This window comes from Crocodylus porosus, unplaced genomic scaffold (assembly GCF_001723895.1).
Source record: "Crocodylus porosus isolate Cpor-Errol unplaced genomic scaffold, CroPor_comp1, whole genome shotgun sequence".
Lineage (NCBI taxonomy): Eukaryota > Metazoa > Chordata > Crocodylia > Crocodylidae > Crocodylus > Crocodylus porosus.
In genome coordinates, this window is record NW_017728900.1 from 577130 (window position 1) to 595354 (window position 18225).

Genomic DNA, 18225 nt, shown 5'->3' on the forward strand with positions numbered 1-18225 from the left:
CAGGTGGCGTCACGGCGCACGCACATGACGTCACCACGCCCGCCAGCCTGCCGAGGGCCGAGTCTCCCGGGGAGCGCATGCGCGGTGCTACCGGTCGCGCCTCCCGCCCGCCGGCCGGCCCCGCCCACCATTAAGAGCACAGCACCGCCTACCTCCGGCGGTTTGGCTGTCGCGAGGGCTTGAGGCAGCTGGGAAGGCCGCGCGCCCGAACCGGTGCTCTGCCGTCTGCTCCCCGCCCCGCGCCCTTTGATCTGCTGCTTTGCCGTCTGCTTCCCGCCTCGCGTCGTCTGATCCGATCTGCTACTCTCCCCGTTCGCGCATCACTCAGCTTTCAGTTCGGTTTGCTGTGTATCACCCGGGCCAGGCAAGACTTGCTCAGATGGGGCCAGGGGAGAGTTTTTAGGCAGGACAGTAGCAGCAGCAGATTTAAGATCCTTTTATCTCCAGATTATAACCTGGGATTTTTTCCTTACCCGTCAGAATCTGACGCGGCGTTTAGTCCCCTGGATCTCTCTAGAAACGACGGCCAGGAGCTTGGCCCAGTTTGGAAGCTGGGACTTGCTGCTACAGAGCAGCTTTCTAGCTCTCGCCAGGTGGTTCTCAACCTGAACCTGGCACACTAGATGCCTTGAAGGGGGCTGCAAGGTGTGAGACTAGGAGCAAGCTCAGAGTCATCCCTGCCTGGCCACTCCCCTGTCTCCGCTGCCCTGTCCCCCTACAAGGGGGTAAGCACTGGAATAAATACATTTTTGAATTTCACAGACGGTAAGGAGGGGTACCTAGAGTCTGTATAGGTCAACAAATCCTTAGATGCAGGGGTAGCAGTGGACATCGTCTTCCTGGACTATCGGAAGGCCTTTGACATCATCTCTCACCCTGTTCTCATTAAGAAACTGGGGGACTGTGGTGTCGACACCCACACAGTCAATTGGGTCACTAACTGGCGGGAGGGCTGCACCCAGAGAGTGGTGGTGGATGGGTCATTTTCGGCCTGGAGGGATGTGGGCAGTGGGGTCCCCCAGGGCTCGGTCCTCGGGCCCGCACTGTTCAACATCTTCATCAGCGACTTGGATGAGGGGGTAAATAGCACCCTGTTCAAATTTGCTGATGACACTAAGATGTGGGGGGAAGTGGGCACGCTAGAAGGGGGGAATAGGTTGCAATCAGACCTAGACTGGTTACGGGGGTGGGCAGATGAGAACAGGATGGGATTCAGCACTGACAAGTGCAGGGTGATGCACCTGGGGAGGAACAACCGGCACCATACCTACAGGTTGGGGAACTCCCTTCTTGTCAGTACAGAGGTGGAAAAGGATCTTGGAGTTGTCATTGATGCCAAGATCAGCATGGGCCGGCAGTGTGGGGGCGCAGTCAGGAAGGCCAATTGCACCTTTTCATGCATCCACAGATGCATCTCAAGCAGGTCCAAGGAGGTGATCCTCCCCCTCTATGCAGCACTGGTCAGGCCGCAGCTGCAGTACTGCATCCAGTTATGGATGCCACACTTTAAGAGGGTTGTGGACAACCTGGAGAGGGTCCAGAGGAGGGCCACTTGCATGATCAGGGGTTAGCAGGGCAGGCCCTACAAGGAGAGGCTACGGGATCTGAACCTGTTCAGCCTCCACAAGAGAAGGCTGAGGGGGGATCCTAGTAGCCTGCTACAAACTAGTCAGAGGGGACCATCAGGCACTGGGGGAGTCCCTGTTCCCCCGAGCACTCGCAGGAGTGACCAGGAATAACAGTCACAAGCTGGCAGAGGCTGGATTCAGGCTAGATATCAGGAGGCGCTACTTCATTCAGGGCGGCTAGGATCTGGAACCAACTTCCAAGAGAAGTGGTGCTGGCTCCTACCCTGGGGGTCTTTAAGAGGAAGCAGGATGAACACCTTGCTGGGGTCATTTGACCCCAGTACTCTTTCCTGCCATGGCAGGGGGTCGGACTCGATGATCTGCTCAGGTCTCTTCTGACCCTAGAAACTATGAAACTATGACACAGTATATGAATTGGCCCCATTTTTCTGATCCAAAAAGTTAGGTCAGCTTACACATTGGATCTATGACATTCCTAGCATTTTGGATCAGAAATATGGGGTCAACTTATACTGGCCCCTGCATACCCTCGCTACAGGCCGGGCACCCAGGGGGTGGGCATGTGCCATGGGGCCAGGCTTGGTGCAGCCCCATCCCCTGTGAGTAGCACTGCCTGTACTGTACCACCTGATCACAGAGCCTGATGCTGTTCGCAGGGGATGGGGCCTCATCAGCTGAGCGCCAAGCCTTGCTTTGTTTGCTGTGAGCGGTGCTGCTGAGCACTAAGCCTATTCCTGTCCCCTGCAAGCAGCGCTGGGTTTGGCACTTGACTGGTGCACCCCCACCCCCTGTGATGGATGCTGGCTGGGCCACACCAACCAAGTGCCAAACCCAGCCCCATCCACTGTGAGTGGCACTGCCCTGCACCAAGCCCAGCACCACTTGCAGGGGATGGGGCTGGGCTCAGCAACACCACTCACAGCAGACAGGGCCAGGCTCGGCACTTGGCTGGTGCACCCCCATCCCCTGTGAGCACCACTGCTTGGGCCACACCAGCCAGTCACAGAGCCTGGCACCACTGACAAGGGGTGGTGATATGGTTTATAAGCCAAGGTTAAATTTTAAAGACTCAAAAAATTTGGCTTCAATAGTTGACTTACACACTGTGAAATATGGTATTTCAGGGCACAGTTTCTAAAAGCATGTCAGGATTCAAGTCAAGAGGTAGAAGGAAGCAGAGTAATTGGAGTGGTGTAACTGGAAGGACCAGTACCTCGCTGCCAGAACTGGACCCCACCTGCAAAACTCAAACAGCTCTGATGTTCACGGTTGTTCAGGGTTTTGGAATGACCTGTTGTAGGAACCTGTGTCCAAACGTTCCCAGAACTAATGCTCGCTCTAATCTGAGGTTCTGTCAGGCCCAACTCTATTCACATCATAACAGGGCTAGAAAGAACCATCTGAGAGGATACAGGACCTGGTTGTAACCTATCAGACCTTGTTGCCCTTAGGGTCAGCTGTGTTACTGGAACAGGTACAAAACAAGGCAGTGTGCTACCCCTGAGCTTGTGGGGGAGTCATCAACTCCTCTGTCACTCCTTAGTCCAAGCCAGGGCTAATGGAGACTGCCCCTGCCTCTCCACTGTTTCAGGCAGGCTGCTTCCTAAACTGGAACCATCTTAGCCTCATCCCTGTGATGCTTCAGGTAAGCTACTTAGCACTGCTGGGTGGCAATGCCACAGTGCCCATCTCCATGCTAATTAGTCTCCCAGCTGCAGCTGCATGGGCACACCTATCTTGCTTCTGGTTGAGGAGATAGTCTGCCCTGTGTGTTTGAGGGGCCTGGGATGGTAAGTTTAATTATATCTGGCCTTGGTTTGCATAGACTGCACAAGTTGTGTTAGTCCAGCTGAGAGCTGGATACCGACAGAGTGCAGCAAGGATTAGCCCTGGCCAGCAGCCTGAAGAAGGAAAGCCCAGTGGATATCCATCACAGCCACATCTGCCTCTATTCTGCAACCACAGCTCAGAATATATTTCTCTGTGGTATCTTCACTGAGATTTCTGCTCTTCTAAGTGCCAGGGTATTTGGGTTACTACCATTCAATGCTGGCCTTGTATATTTTTAAAGGAAGTGTGAGTATCATCAAGAGATGGATGAAGTGAGGGGGAAGAGGAAGGGGAAGGAAAGGGGTGGGGAACAACAATTTTCATCTCTTTTCCCTCTTCCCACCAGGGAGTTTTGGCTACTGATCACAAGATCGCCACTCCTCTTACCCTTTCTGTTTTCTTCCTACTTAAAACAATATTTACTCTCTTGCTACTGTTCCCAGAACTGGAGATCCAACCTGCAACCAGGCTGTTTGCACGACTTTAGGGACAACTCTTCTAACATTAAAGTACTTTAATGTCCCTAAAAGATGTCACAGCAGCTCAATGGAGCTGCTAGGGATGCACAGATTTCCTCACACTTTCTGGGGGGGCTGTTCTCTGCTGCCAGGTGCTATGGTGGCAGTGGCAGGTGACTGTAGACTAGGCCTGAATGAGTAAGCCCTCCAGATGATCAAGAAAAGCAACCTAGAGTCCAATAGTTTATGAAATCAGAAGGCAAAGAAAGAGAGTCCCAGATTATTAACAAGATAACTCATTTTTAAGCCAATCCTGTGACTTTTTAAGGGATCTGACTCCTGATTTTTGGGCTCTTGAGACTGGCAGTACTGCACCTCCTGAGGCACCCAGAACCTGGCCCTCTAGGTTACTAGATCTCTATCAGCCTAGTGGTGCTCTGAAGGTGTGTACTTTTGGTGTGTGTTCAACTAGCTTTTGTTTCCTCAGCTTGCTTTGTTTATACAGTGACTGTTTAGATAGATTTAGACTTGGGACAAGGACCCATGCTCTATGCAAATCTGTAAAGTGACATGTTATCACAGGACTATGCAAATAGAAACTCAACTATAATAGTTCACGTGTTTATTAGCTTTCACTGCCTTCATTCTTTGTCCTTTTGCTTGTGCTTATCCAGCCACTCCAACAGCTTAGGAAGGAGAATATCAATGACAATAATCATCAGCTCCTTATGTGCTTCTTTGTTCAAAGTATTTTACAAACTTTAACTGATTAATTAGTATTTCAGGGTTCCCCTCTTTGACCAGAGGGATTAGGCAACTGTCAGGTCTTTGCAGTTTGTTTCCACTCCCAGGAGAAGTTGATGATGGAATAGGCTGATGCAATCCTATTTATTTACAAAGTAGGAATGAACCAACAAGTCTTTGCTCACAGCTCCAAGCCCAGTTCAAGCAGCACTGAGCCCAAGAGGCTTGCTCTATTGCAGTGACGTCAGCACTCCCCAGGATGTATCTGGTACCCCTCAGCTTCTCTGATGCTTTCATAGACACAAGCCTTCACACAGCAGAGAAATCCTTCTGTCCACAGGTGCCTTGTGTGAGTGATGACACGTCTCTATTTGGGGTGGAGGTTGTTGCTGTTTCAGCACTCTGGTTCCCTAAGAGAACAACCACCCTAACTAAATGGCAGCGGCCAAGCCCCCTGGAATCAGAGTGGTTCCATCTGATCCAGAGCAGGTGCCATTATTATTATCCCCATGTTCCATTTGGGAGAATTGAGGCCAAGGAACCACTCCAATACTAGTGGCAGAACAGGGAATAAGACCTGAACTTTGAAAGTCCCAGCCCCTTCTAAAGTCACTGCGTATTTTTGGAAGGATACTCACATAGCTGGGGAAAAAGCAGCGTACGTGCAAAATCTTTGCAGGGGATGTTCTCATCATAATGCATTATTTGTATAATACCATACCTGTGTGTGGGTCAGTGGAGATTGAATATGGCACCTCTGGAACCTAATGCATGAATCAGTACTGCCTGACCTAAAAGAGCTAGATCTGTTGACTGGAGCTCAACTAGCCTCCTCCTGAGGTGCCACTCTGAATGGATATGGAGAGGTACATGTGTATTCTCATGAGGCTGGAGCTCCCTTGTGCTTGGCACCTCAGAGGGTACCTCTACACTGTGACAGTAGAGAGCCCAGTATCACTACTGAGCTAATAAGCCCAGCCCACTTGCTTCCACTTTGTGCACATCAACCCTGTAGGCATTCTCACCACCTCACTTCTGAGTTCATACACACAAAGCAGGAATTGGTGCATATGGCTCATCGCTTCATAAGCTCTCTGCTGTTCCTGATGACACCTGAGAGGACTGAAAGGGAAAGCAAGTTAAAGAGGAAGCCAGATGTTTTCTGCTTAGTGGGTTTTTCTTCTACACTTATAGGCAATTTCAGTTTCTGAGCTCTTGAGTTAACAGGCCAAGGACAGCCTTCTCCTGAACTGTTCCTGCAGCCTCTGTTCAGGCTCCATGGGAGGATGGGAGAAGATCAGGGAACTATTTCACAACCATGAAGAGGGCACAAGGATATTGCCTGGGCCACCTGTGAACAAGGGGTTGCCCTCAGCTCGGCTTCCCTCTCCCAGCACAATGAGGCTCAGTGAAAGGATTATAACGGAGATACAGGATAGAAAGATGGCAGGCTCCTTGGCAAATGTGAAATTCCTGGAGCCACCTAGGAGGACGCAGGCCAAGATGAAGTGGGGTGGGGACGGAGACACTCATCCTGAGTCTCTCCTTGAAGTGGGGGTTCATCCATGGAAGCACGCATAGATTTTAGAATTGCCTTCACCAACTTCCCATGGTGCTGAATGTGATAAGTACAACTTATCCGTATGAAACTCCTCCCCCACCTGCACCCCCAAGCCTCTGCCTTTGAGTAGGAAGCTGTGTAAACCACCTAAATCCTTCCCTACCGAACAGTGGCTCCATCAGCCAGGTGACAGCAATGGAGGATAGAGGAGGGAGGTAACCTGGGCTCCCTCACCTGGCCACATGGAGTCTTGCAAAATGACTATGTCATGCTTGAGAGATGGAAAAAAAACTTTCTCCTAATCATTGTTAGGAGCAGTGCCCATGGAGATTGTGGCAAGGCACTGTTTGTGCCTGCCACTTTAAGACCAGAGCCAAGCAGCCAGTAGGTGCTTGATTGTGGCAGCTATTTTAACCCTGGCTGCCTATATAAATAGTTCAGTTGCCTGCTAGCTGGTCAGGCAGCAAGGCTGTCTGGTTGTGAGGATTCTTGCAACATGCTGGAGGTAAGGGAGGAGCTGTAGGGGATGGTCAGGAGGCTCCTGGTCTTAGGCATGACATAAACCTGCACTCTGCTGGGAGTGGGTGGCCTGGTGGGGCTCCCAGTGGCATGGCAGCCCCAGGAAATGCCAGGCCAGTGATCACCCTGGTGAAAGGTGGGTTGGGGTGCCTTAACCCCAGCTCCCATAATTGGGTGGGTTAACCCTGAGTAGGGGCCAGAAAGCAGACCCCCAGGAGTGATAGTGGGGCTAGAGACTGACCTGATTGAGAGAGTACCCTCAACTGGTCTGGGCTAGGGCCAGGACCAGAATGGTCAAAAGGGCCAGGGGCCCATGGTGAGGGATGCTCAGAGCTTGGAGGGCCTGGGGTACCCAACTGACCTTGGAGGTGGGGCCAGAGCCTGTGTGGCCAAAGGTCCCAAGGGAAGGGACCACACCCAAGAGGGGAAAACAGTTTCAAGGAGCTAGTTAGCTTAAATGAGGGTGGGGTAGGCTGCTGGAATGGAGGGATCTAAGAGAGGTCCTGATTAGAGGAAACGGGCCTAGTGTGGGGGCCAGAGACTAAAAGAACAGCTGGATGCCATCTGCAAGGCATGGGCTGTGATGTAGGGCAGGTATGGAGCTGCAGATAGTGCCTCCTGGCATCAGAGCAAGAAATGGGTAGCTTTCTACTTAATTAACAACTACTAATTAAATCTTATCAAGGTGTGGTGTGTGAGAAGGCAGGTGGTTATCCCAGAAACAGGTGGGTGGGCTGAAGACAGATCGGTGCTGAGAAGGCCCTCCTGTTACAGAGATCTTGAGAGCAGCAAGCAAAACAAAAGGCTTTGGTAGGATGCATTTCAATGGCATCACTGCAGTCCTGCTACAGCAGATGTAAAATGTAGCTGGAAAGAATGAAAAACAATGATAGGATCCCTGAGTGGGTAGGTGGGAATTAACTACTGCTGAGAACCTCAAAGCTGATGATTGTCCCTCAGCAACGTGAGGTGATGGGCTGTAGAGGCTTTTAGCTCTAGGGAACCATCTCCAATCCAGCTCTAGGCAAGGTGAGGGCTGATGTGGCACCTGTGGCACACAAAGCCTCACTTTTCTCCATCACTGACTCTGGTCCAGCCCAGCTCTTTGGCTAGAACTGACTAGCACTCTCTGACATTGCAGCAATACCTAAGAGGCTGCAGCTGCATGGTCTATCTACATGTTGCCTCTGTCAAGATGGAAGTCCTCATTTTCTTTTGACTCACTGGTGACTTGTTTCATACATACACAGTAGGGCTGGAAGGGATCTTGGAAGACTGAGTCCAGCCCCCCTCCCAAAGGGCAGGAAGTCAGCTGGGGTCATAGGATCCCAGTAAGATAAGCATCCAGTTTGCTCTTGAAGGTGCTTGAACCACCTCCGATGGCAGGCTGTTCCAGACCTTGGGGCCTCAGGCAGTAAAGAAATTCTTTCTTATGTCCAGCCTGAAATGGTCTTGCAGGAGTTTATAACCATTCATTCGACCTTGTCATCTCTTGGGGTGCTCTGGTGAACAAACATTCCCCCAGATACTGGTGGTCACCCCTGATAAACTTATAGGTGGCCATCAGATCACCCCTGAGCCTGTGCTTTTCTGGGTTAAAGAGCCCCTGTTATCATAAGGTCTGTTTTCCTGACCTCTGATCATACGCATGGCTCTTCTCTGGACTCTCTCAAGCTTCCTCATATCCTTTTTGACTTGTGGAGCCCAAAACTGAATGCAGTACTCCAGCTGCAGCCTCACCAAGGCCGAGTACAAGGGGAGGATGACGTCCTGGGATTTGCTTGAGAAGCATCTATGGAGGCAAGCCAGTGTTTTGATTGCTTTACTAGCTGCAGCATCACATTGCAGGCTCATGTTTATCTTGTGGTCAATGATAAACCAAGTCTCTTTCTTCCATAGTGCTAGCCAGCCTAGCACTGCTGAGCCTATAAGGTTGCTGCAGGTTTTTCCTCCCAAGGTGGAGAAACTTGCATTTTTTCAGTGTTAAACACCATCAGGTTCTCATCCACCCATTTGCTGAGCCTGTCCAGGTCAGCTTGGATCACCTGCGTGTCTTCAGGTGTGGATGCTTGGTCAGTCCGCTCCTGACTCCAATGTCCACATCATTAATGAAGATGTTGAACAATATGGGTCCAAGGACAGAGCCTTGGGGGGCCCCACTGGTCACAGGGCACCATGATGAGTGACTGCCATCAATTACAACCTCCTGGGTCCGACCACGGAGCCAGTTTCCCAGCCAGCGGATCGTGGTGAAGCCAAGGCCACAACTGGCCAGTTTGGCCAAGAGGGGATCGTGGGATACCAGATCAAAGGCTTTTTTGAAGTCAAGATATATGACATCAATCTCTTCTCCCTTGTTCAGGTGATAGGTCACCTGGTCATAGAAGGAAATGAGATTGGTCAAGCAAGACCTACCTGCGACATTTGAACTGATTTAGCCCAGTTCTTACTGAAATCCAGAGCAGCATCCATGTCATTCATACTATCATGGTTGGTACTGGCAGGCAGAGGTGCGAGGTATTGTAGCAATGGAAGTGCAGGACTAGACAAATTTTAGCCCTGGAACTAGCACTTTGGCTGCATCCACACTGCAAAAACAGAGGGTAGTGTGGCTGGATGTGCCACATCCAGCACATGCTTTACCTGATAACCCCTGGTGAGTTTGCCAGCTCAGGTTCCAAGGTGGATTTGACTGAAAGCAAAACAATTTAAAACACTGGTCAGGAAGCCTCAATATAATCACTGTTTTCCACAAAAAGTGCATTCTTCATATAATCTTAATACCGATTATTCACAACTTGGAGATAGATGTAGCTTTCATTTTTAGAAGGTACACACTATACATTTTAAAGCAGTGATTTTATATTGATATTTTTCAGGTTTAATTTTGCACCTACAACAGAAAACTGAATTATGATTGGATTATTTTATTTATCAAAGCTAATTAAAGTAGATGGTTCACCTCCCAATGACTGCACAAGTATCTCCAATTCACAATGTTAATCATAGATACTTGGGGGTTATTTTTGTCACGCTGTATTAGGGAGATGAAAACAACTGTCACCAAATCCAAAAGAAAATTAATTTGTTTTACTTAACTAAACAAGCTTATGTATTTTGAATATTTTTCAACAATAAACATGTATAATCATTTTTAACAGAACAAGCATGTGTATTTTTGCATTTTTAACTGTTTTAAGTATAAATGTGAAATGTGTTTTTTAACAACAATTAAATAGATCATTTCAGCCAGATTGACACAAGCAACTTAAAACACTGGGTTATGCAGCAAACTCGAGTCTTCACCTTCCTCTTCCCTTTTTGCATACTATTCAATTTCTTTCTCATACTTTAGGAGGCAAATTGCTGGATATATCTGCTCTGTTGGGTAGACTGTATCCTGGTTGTAATGACTGAACCATGTCAGTGAAGTATATGTTCTCAGCCCTATGGAAAGGAGAGTTTGTTGCATAAACAAACTGAGCAATTTTGTCATCAGTTACCTCTTTCTGTATTCTGTTGGTTCTTATTACAAGCTTATCTATAGTTGTTTCTGGATGATGGAGATTTTTCCTACAGGTGATATACATACTATGACACATGCATTTGACTGGAACACTGGTATCACTAACAGGGGTGGGCAAAATATGGCCCATGGGCCAGATCTGACCCACCAACTGGCTGGATCTGGCCTGCAGCTGCCCCTGCAATGCTCCACATGGGGCTGAGCCCCAACTGGGCAGTGTCTCCCCCCCGTCCTGGCCCCAGCCAGCATGCAGCTTCTGGAGAGGCTGTTCCCAGGGCAGCAACAGCCAGCCAGATGTTCCTCTGTTCTCCTTGCCTCCAGCAGGAACCGCTGGGCTGAAGCTTCCCACCCCTCATACCTGGAGGTTGCAGCCAGAGGAAGAGTAGCCACTGGAGACTAGGAGCAGAGCAGCACCCTGTCAGCTGCAGCCACATCTGGAACAGTCTTTCCAGAATCTGTGCACTGGCTGGGGCTGGTGGTGCTGTAATGCTCACCTCCAGCTGCAACTCCTGCTCCTACCACACCACCCCAGGCAGGTGGGTGGGGAGAAGCTTTAGTGGAAGGTTCCTGTCCAATGCATGGAGATCCAGCTCCCAGCCCATCTGCTCTGTCCACCTGCAGGGGCTGCTCATCAAGCTGGGTGGGTGAAGCAGATGGAAGGTGGCCGGGAGCGGGAGCCACATCTCCAGATGCTGGGCAGGAACCTCGCACTGAAGCTTTCCACCCACCCAAAGCAGTGTGTTGAGGCAGAGGTAGAGGCAGGAGCAGCAGCGGCTGCAGCTGTAGCTTCCCAGCTGCTCTTACCTTTGCTGCACCACTCCACGTTGCCTGGATGGTAGGGCTCAAAGGGTAGTAATCAATCACTCAATGTCTAAGTTGGCTGCCAGTCTCCAGTAGAGTGCCTCAGGGGTTGCTTTTGGGGCTGGTTTTGTTCAGTAACTTCATCCAGAATCTGGAAGATGGCATGGATTGCACAGTCAGCAAGTTTGCAGATGACACCTAGATCAGAGGAGTAGTAGGTACACTGGAGGGTAGAGCTAGGATTCAGAGAGACCTCTCAACAAATTTGCTTTCGGTTAAATCCTCCGATCTCATAATGTTCAATAAGGACATGTGTAAAGCCCTACATTTAGGACAGAACAATCCCGTGCACTCCTACAGGCTGAGGACCAACTGGCTAAGAAGCAGCAGCTCTGCAGGAAAGGAGCTGGGGGTTATAGTGGACAATATGCTGAATATGAGCCAGCAGTGTGCCCTTCTTGCCAAGAAGTCTTATAGCACACTGGGTTACATTAGTGGGAATGTTGCCAGCAGATTAAGGGAAGTAATTCTCCTTTTGACACTGAGGCCACATCTGGAGTACTATGTGCAGTTTTGGGGCCCTGCACTAAAGAAAGGATGTAGATGAATTGGAGAGAGTCCAGCAGAGGGCAATGAAATGGCTAGGGGGCTGCAACACATAAAGAGGAGAGGCTGAGGGTACTGGGCTTATTTCGTTTGGGGAAAAGAAGACTGAGGGGGGATTTAATAGAAACCTTCAAGTACCTGAAGATCCAGTTCAGCTTCTAAAGAGGTTGAAGCAAGACTGTTCTCAGTTAGTGGCATATGACAGAAAAAGGAGCAGCAATAACAAGCTGTACCAAGGGAAGTTTAAGTTAAATATTAGGAAAAACTTTCTCACTAGGAGGATAGTAAAACACTAGAACAGGTTACTCAGAGATGGTAGAAACTCCATCCTTAGCTGGGATGATACATTTGGCGATGGTCCTGCTTTGAGGAGGGGGTTGGACTAGATGGCCTCCTGAGGTCCGTTCCAGCCCCAATTTTTATGATTCTGTTAGACAAGCTTTCAGACATCTGGAAAAGGGTATTTTATGTCCGAAAGCTTGTCTAACTTCTTCTCCAGCCATAAAGATGGTGTAAGAAAATATTACCAAACAAGTCATGCTCAACTGGCTTTGGCATTTGGAAGTGAGAGAAGAGGACAGTGAGTGCCACTAGAGGACAGCACCGTACAGGGAATGAGACCCGAGGCCACCTGCTTTTGCATTGCCTGAAGCTGAGAATTGCTTAAGCTTGACTTTCTGAGATTCCAAAGAGTTAAGTTTTTAACTCTTGGTGCTTCCCTGAGCCCCAGGGTGCTGTCAAGTGTCATTATCCTCTCCCTTTCCCTCCCCTTCTCAAAAGACTTCCCTCAGGCTCTCTGAATGGTATAAAGGAGGTTCTGATATAGAGGAGCAGCATCGGAGTAGGTATCGGGTAGGGAGCAGTATGCTGGTTCCCAGGGCTCAGGGGATGGACACATCCTTTTGCCATCATCAGTTTCCTATGCTTTATGTTGGTTTCTGGGACTGAAGAGCAAGAGAACGATGGTGAAGGCAGTTTTTACTTTACAGGCATGAGTTCAGAGCACCAAGTCAGGGACCCCCAGGTGAGCAAATGTGCTATGCTCTTCCTCCTTTGTGTGTCTCTCTCCTACTTGGCTTTTTCCTTCAGCTCTAAATTCCATGTGTTGGGGACCACATCAGTGCCAAAAAGTACCCACCTTATTTAGTAATAGGTCCTGCATATGCAGGTTGGACAGGCAGGCCCTCTAATACACATTCCTGGTTCCTACCAAGCTGAGTCTAGTCTAGCTCCATATCCTGTCTAAGGCATTTAGATTGTCCCCGTCACTCTAAGCTGTGAGTGCCTCACAAAGATTAATGTGTTCATTCTCACCACACCCCTGAGAAGTAGTGAAGTGATTTTATCCTGCTGTACAGGTGGTGGAACTAAGTCAAAGGGAAGCTTAGTGACTTGCCCAAGTTCATTGAGGGAATCTGTGGCAAAGCAGAGAGTTGAACTCTGGTTTCTCAAATGCTAGGCTAATGCTCTGAATGCTGGACATTTCTACTGTGACAATGGCCAATGCCAGTTTCTGCAGAGGAAGGTGCAAGAAATGTTGTAGCTGTGGGATGATCCACTCCCAGGAAAAGCACATTCTACCCCGCAATAGTTAAATCAGTTATACCCTTATGAAATTCTTTATTTTGATTTTTGGCTGAGGTTTTCAAAGCAGCCTAAGCAGTTAGGAGCCTGATGACTCCTGAATGATAGCTGGGTGCCTTCTTCCCCATTGTTCCATTGAACAGCTCAGCTTTTATGTGCATTACTATAACTCTAAAAAATGTTGCAGAAAATAGGACAGAGTGGCACCGTAGAGACTAACTAGTTCGGAGAGCTATAAGCTTCCGTAAGCAACAGCTTGATTCATCAGGTGTTCTGAATATTTTTGTTTTGTGTGCATGCCTCACCAGTTTTAGCAGTCCCCTCACAAACTCTTGGTTTTTTGGCACTGAGGCCCAGGGGCCAAAAGCACATCACATGAATAAAATATGCCTGTGGAATTTGCCAATTTTCAGTTTCGTTGATTTGGCCTTCACTTGTCTGTTTATGAGAGAGCATGAGCAGAAGATCCCAATTTCCCATCTCTAGACAATTCATTGCTCTGTGTACTTTCTCCAGTTCTCAATTTCTAGCTTCTCCAGATGCTTTCCAACCATCTATGCCTCTCGACATTCTAATTTCCTGTCTCTGAAGCTTTTCAAATCCTGCCATATCCTGAAAGCAGAACCCCAGAAATTATGTAGCTTTCCCCTCATATTCGTGGAAGTTATGGTTAAGGAACATAGGACTGGAAGAGGACCTCCTAAGTCCCTGAGCTCTGTCCTCTGCTGTTGCAATCTCTTGCAGGCAACTATGTCAAATAATTCCTTTTATCAACTGATCAAGCTTCATCTTAAAGAGTACATAGCTTGTCCTCTCCTCTCCTCTCCACTTCAGGTTCCTTTACCATCATGATAATAGTATTTCAGTGCCTTCTAATACAGCATTGATAAAATGACCATGAGTTGGCTTGTAAAGTTTCTTTCTTTCTCTCATCTTCTTACCAAAAGCAAAATTATATGTGCAGTAAGTCCTCAGCTTATGTGCAGCATTGCTTTAATTTACACACTGCTCTATGTTTATGTTAATGGAAACAGGTCGAAGAAGCATGCCTTGCACTTTGAGCAGAAGGGGTGAAATTTCTGCAGTATCCTTAATGTCCCTGCTGAGCATACAGACAGGGAGAATGCATTCTCTAAAAAAAATTATGAATTGTTTTTATTATGGATTAGTTGGATGTTGAAAAAGTGGTTGGCTAAATCATTCTCCCATCCCTTCCCCCATTACTATTTCTAAATCTGCATCCCACCTGTTAATCATGTTAGCCTAAACACCCCAGTACTGTGCTTCACATTTTATAAGCCTGAAAAGGGAAATTAGTAAAGCTATGGACTCTTAATCTGAGGGTCTAGTGTTAAGTCCCTGTTCAGATGGTGACTGCAGCTGTTCCTGGGTGCAAGAGGAATAAATGGAATGCTTTCACGCTTTTGGTATGGTTTATACAAGAATGATCCTAACTTGAGCAGGTAGTAGGATGTCCTAAAGTCCCTTTTAGCCCTATTCTTTTATGATTCTATAAGCCAAAGGCATTGGCTTCCTCTCTTACCTGAAGTTCAGGTGATTGAGGCATGTCCCCCTGAACTTACACTGGCCCATAAGTTTGTCCCAAGTTAGGTTTCAAATTGAAATAGTGAATAAATTTTGTTTTCTGAGGGATCTTCTTTGACACCTCATTCTAATAACCCTACCCTTTCCATCCTGCTCCCCAAATCAAAAACAAAAGCATCCCCCAAGTAGACCTTGGACCCCAAAATGGGGAAGAGTCCATGAGACTTCCTGAAGTCCACAATAAGCATCACTATTGCTATTGAGGAAGGTACTCTATGTAGCCCTCATATACTCAACAAACATTGGTGTAATCTTTGTTCAGTATGGGCTGAAATTCCTCTACTGCAGGCAGCCCAAGTGTTATGCTGGAACTTTGTCTTTGGGGGGAATTTTTCCAAGTGTTCCCATGTGAGGGTCTCCCACTCTGTATCCGATATGATATGGTCAAAGGTATGACAACAGGTAAGCCCACCCTCTACTTGTAGGTCTAGCACAGGGGTGGGCAAAGTACGGCTCGGGGGCTGGATCTGGCCTACCAGGCCATTCTGTCTGGCCTGAGGGGCCCCTAAAAATTTTTTAAAAATTAGTATTTATTTGCTCCTGGCTGCCTATCAAAGATGACAGGAGACAGGGGCAACAGGACCCAGGGGGAGCCAGTGGCAGGACCCAGCAGCAAGGTCTGCGCACCCTCCCTCCCTAACCAGAAGCCCCTGCCTAGAACCAGAGAGGGAAATGTGGCCCTCAACAGCTTGCCAAAACTCGGTAAGTGGCACTCTGCCCAAAATAATTGCCCGCCCCAGGTCTAGCAGCACTTGCTTTTGATCTCTTGATACCTAATTCTACTTCACTGAGGTCAACAGGAACTTCACTATTTGTGTTGGATGTAGGAACCAGTCTTAGAAAGAGATGAAAGGCCTACTCCAGCTATACATTTCATGCTCTGTAAATATGGGATTCCCATCCCCTGGTGACATCAGATATTTTCAGCATTCATAGCTTTGTTGGCTCAACCCAACATACCAGGTGGCAGATACCAGATGACTCTGTCAAATCACTATGGGGCCATGAGAATCTTACTTGATAAGAACAATGGTCCATTTAGTCCACTGTCCTGACTCCACATTGGCTAGGGCATTAAAAGAATGTAAAAGACATCCTAAATCAGGCATGCAAAAAATATTCTCAGAAGGGGTAATTGCTTCCTAACTCATTCACAGAGAAGTTAGCTTATGCCATAAAACAAGGAAGCTTATATTCCCTATTATCTCCCATCTCCTATACCTGTGATACCTTTACGATCTGTGTAAATGCCTAGTCCTCATTTGAAAACCAATATGCCCCAAGCATTATTTCTGGGCAGGGAGTTCCTCAGGCTAGTTGCACAAGGAATGGAAAGTGAGTTGCTCTGTTCAGTTTAAAATTTTCTGGTTTCCTTCAGTCTCCCTCTTGGTTCCAGCATTGTGAGACAGGTTGGAAGTGGTTAGGCCTCCTCCCTTCAGCTTTCTCTATGGTAAATACAAAGGAAGGGGTTAGCGGTCTTGTCCTTTTCTTTCCTAATTGTTCCCTTTCACCCCCACTCCCTATCTGATCTATTACTTTTCTCTTGTAGCTTGTCACCATGCAGAAATTTACTGGCTTAGTCAAGCTGGTATTCCTTCCCATGTGGACAGTGTTATCCTGATTCACATATCAGTGTCTATTAGTTGAAGCTGTTCCTCCTGGTAGGGTTTTTTTTTTTTTTTGTTTTACCTTGGATTTCACCTGCCATCTTGTTGCTGAACAGTCCACTCTGTTTGGCCTGTCTGAAGTTCCTTATTGTCTTCCAGATGTATAATAAATATGTTAAAGAACGAGAGTTTTGTGGCAGAACCAGCTTCTGACCTGTAGCCATGGAAAAAAAAATTAACTATTTATTTTTACCCTTTTGCGTTTTTTAGGCAGTGATCCGCGATTATATTTCTCTCTCAGCCCAGCTTCCTGAGTAGCCTTTTCCCCAAAGCTGCTTGCAAGTCCAAATCTATAACATCAGACAGTTCTCCTTTAGCCAGAATTTTAGTGACCCTCTGGAATAAGTGTAATAGATTAGAGTGGCCCCATTTTTTTGTTATGGAAGTTGTGTTGGTTTGTCTAATACTCTGTTGCTCTGTATGCTTTTTCATTCTTTTTCATGATTGTTTTAACCAGCTTTCCTAGCCTTGGCATAATTCTAGTCTATAATTCTTTGAAATCACTATCATGAGTTCCCCATTAGATTAGCTAAATTCATATTTAATTAACAACTTTTTTCTTAAGGTCCTTTGAGTGCTTTTGTTTCTACAGTTCAGTTTTAGTGACTTCTTGCTAATTCGTTTATCAGTCTCTCTTCAATACCTCAACTGTAATATCTTAATTTCTGACAACCTCATTTTTATCTGGTAAGAGCAGCAGGTATCTCTCAAAATTGCTCTCATAAGCATTACATTAAAGAAAGTAGATAGCTGTGCAATAAAGTCTTTCTTTTCCAAAATTACTCCTTTTCCCTCTTCTAGCTAACCCACAAATTTTATTTCATCTCTCTCTCTCTCTCTCTCTCTCTCTGTCTCAACCCCTGCTTCTCCCCAACAGGTGTCCTGTTTTTTGGAACTGGAAATATGGTAACCCTAGTCTAATCACATTAGCATAGCTAGGTCAGTAAATCCCCCCTCCTCCTGTTGGGGAGAAACAGGGGTTGGGAGAACTATATGATAGTGGGGTATGGGGGGCAGTTTTTAACTGTTACAGTAAATAATAAGTGTTTATTGCCTCAAATTAAATGTAAAATTAAAATAAAGCCACAGTGCCCCACTCCCAGCCTACAGCCCCTCTGGCCCCCAAGACCATGCTGGTGCCCCTCACTCCAAACCCACATCCCTCTGGTATTGCCAGTGCCCCATACCCCTGATCCACAGTCCCCCGCCCCCAGCCTTGCCAATGTCCCTCACTCCCACCCCGCCTCCAGCCCTGCCAGAGGGGAGCCCCAGCTGCCCCCATCCTGACTGGGTTGGAGCGTAGCAGCTGCAGTGGTTCTGATTTGTGCAGGCAGTGGCAGAATGAGTCCAGCTCTGATGCAGGCTGGAGACAGAAGGAGGGGAGGCCTATGGCACCCCCCTGCCCTGGGCTAGGGCTGCTGTGGTATTCCAGACAGTCTGGCCATGGTCCCTCCCAGACAGCATCTCTGACCTGCCCTACCCTTTGTGAACGAGGGTACCAGCCCTGGTCCCACTGCCCTGGCCACACAATTCCCTGCTGCTCCCAAAAGGCCCCCCTCACCTTGTTCCCCTGCTAGAGGGGCAGGCACCTCCCCCTCCTCCCTATGACCTGCTGCAGCCTCAGTGCCCAGCCACCTTTCCCCAGCTCCGGCTGGCACCTACCACCCCACCTCATGCATATATCCCCTCCACACCCCATTGCCAGACACGCATGCATGCACACACATGCACATGC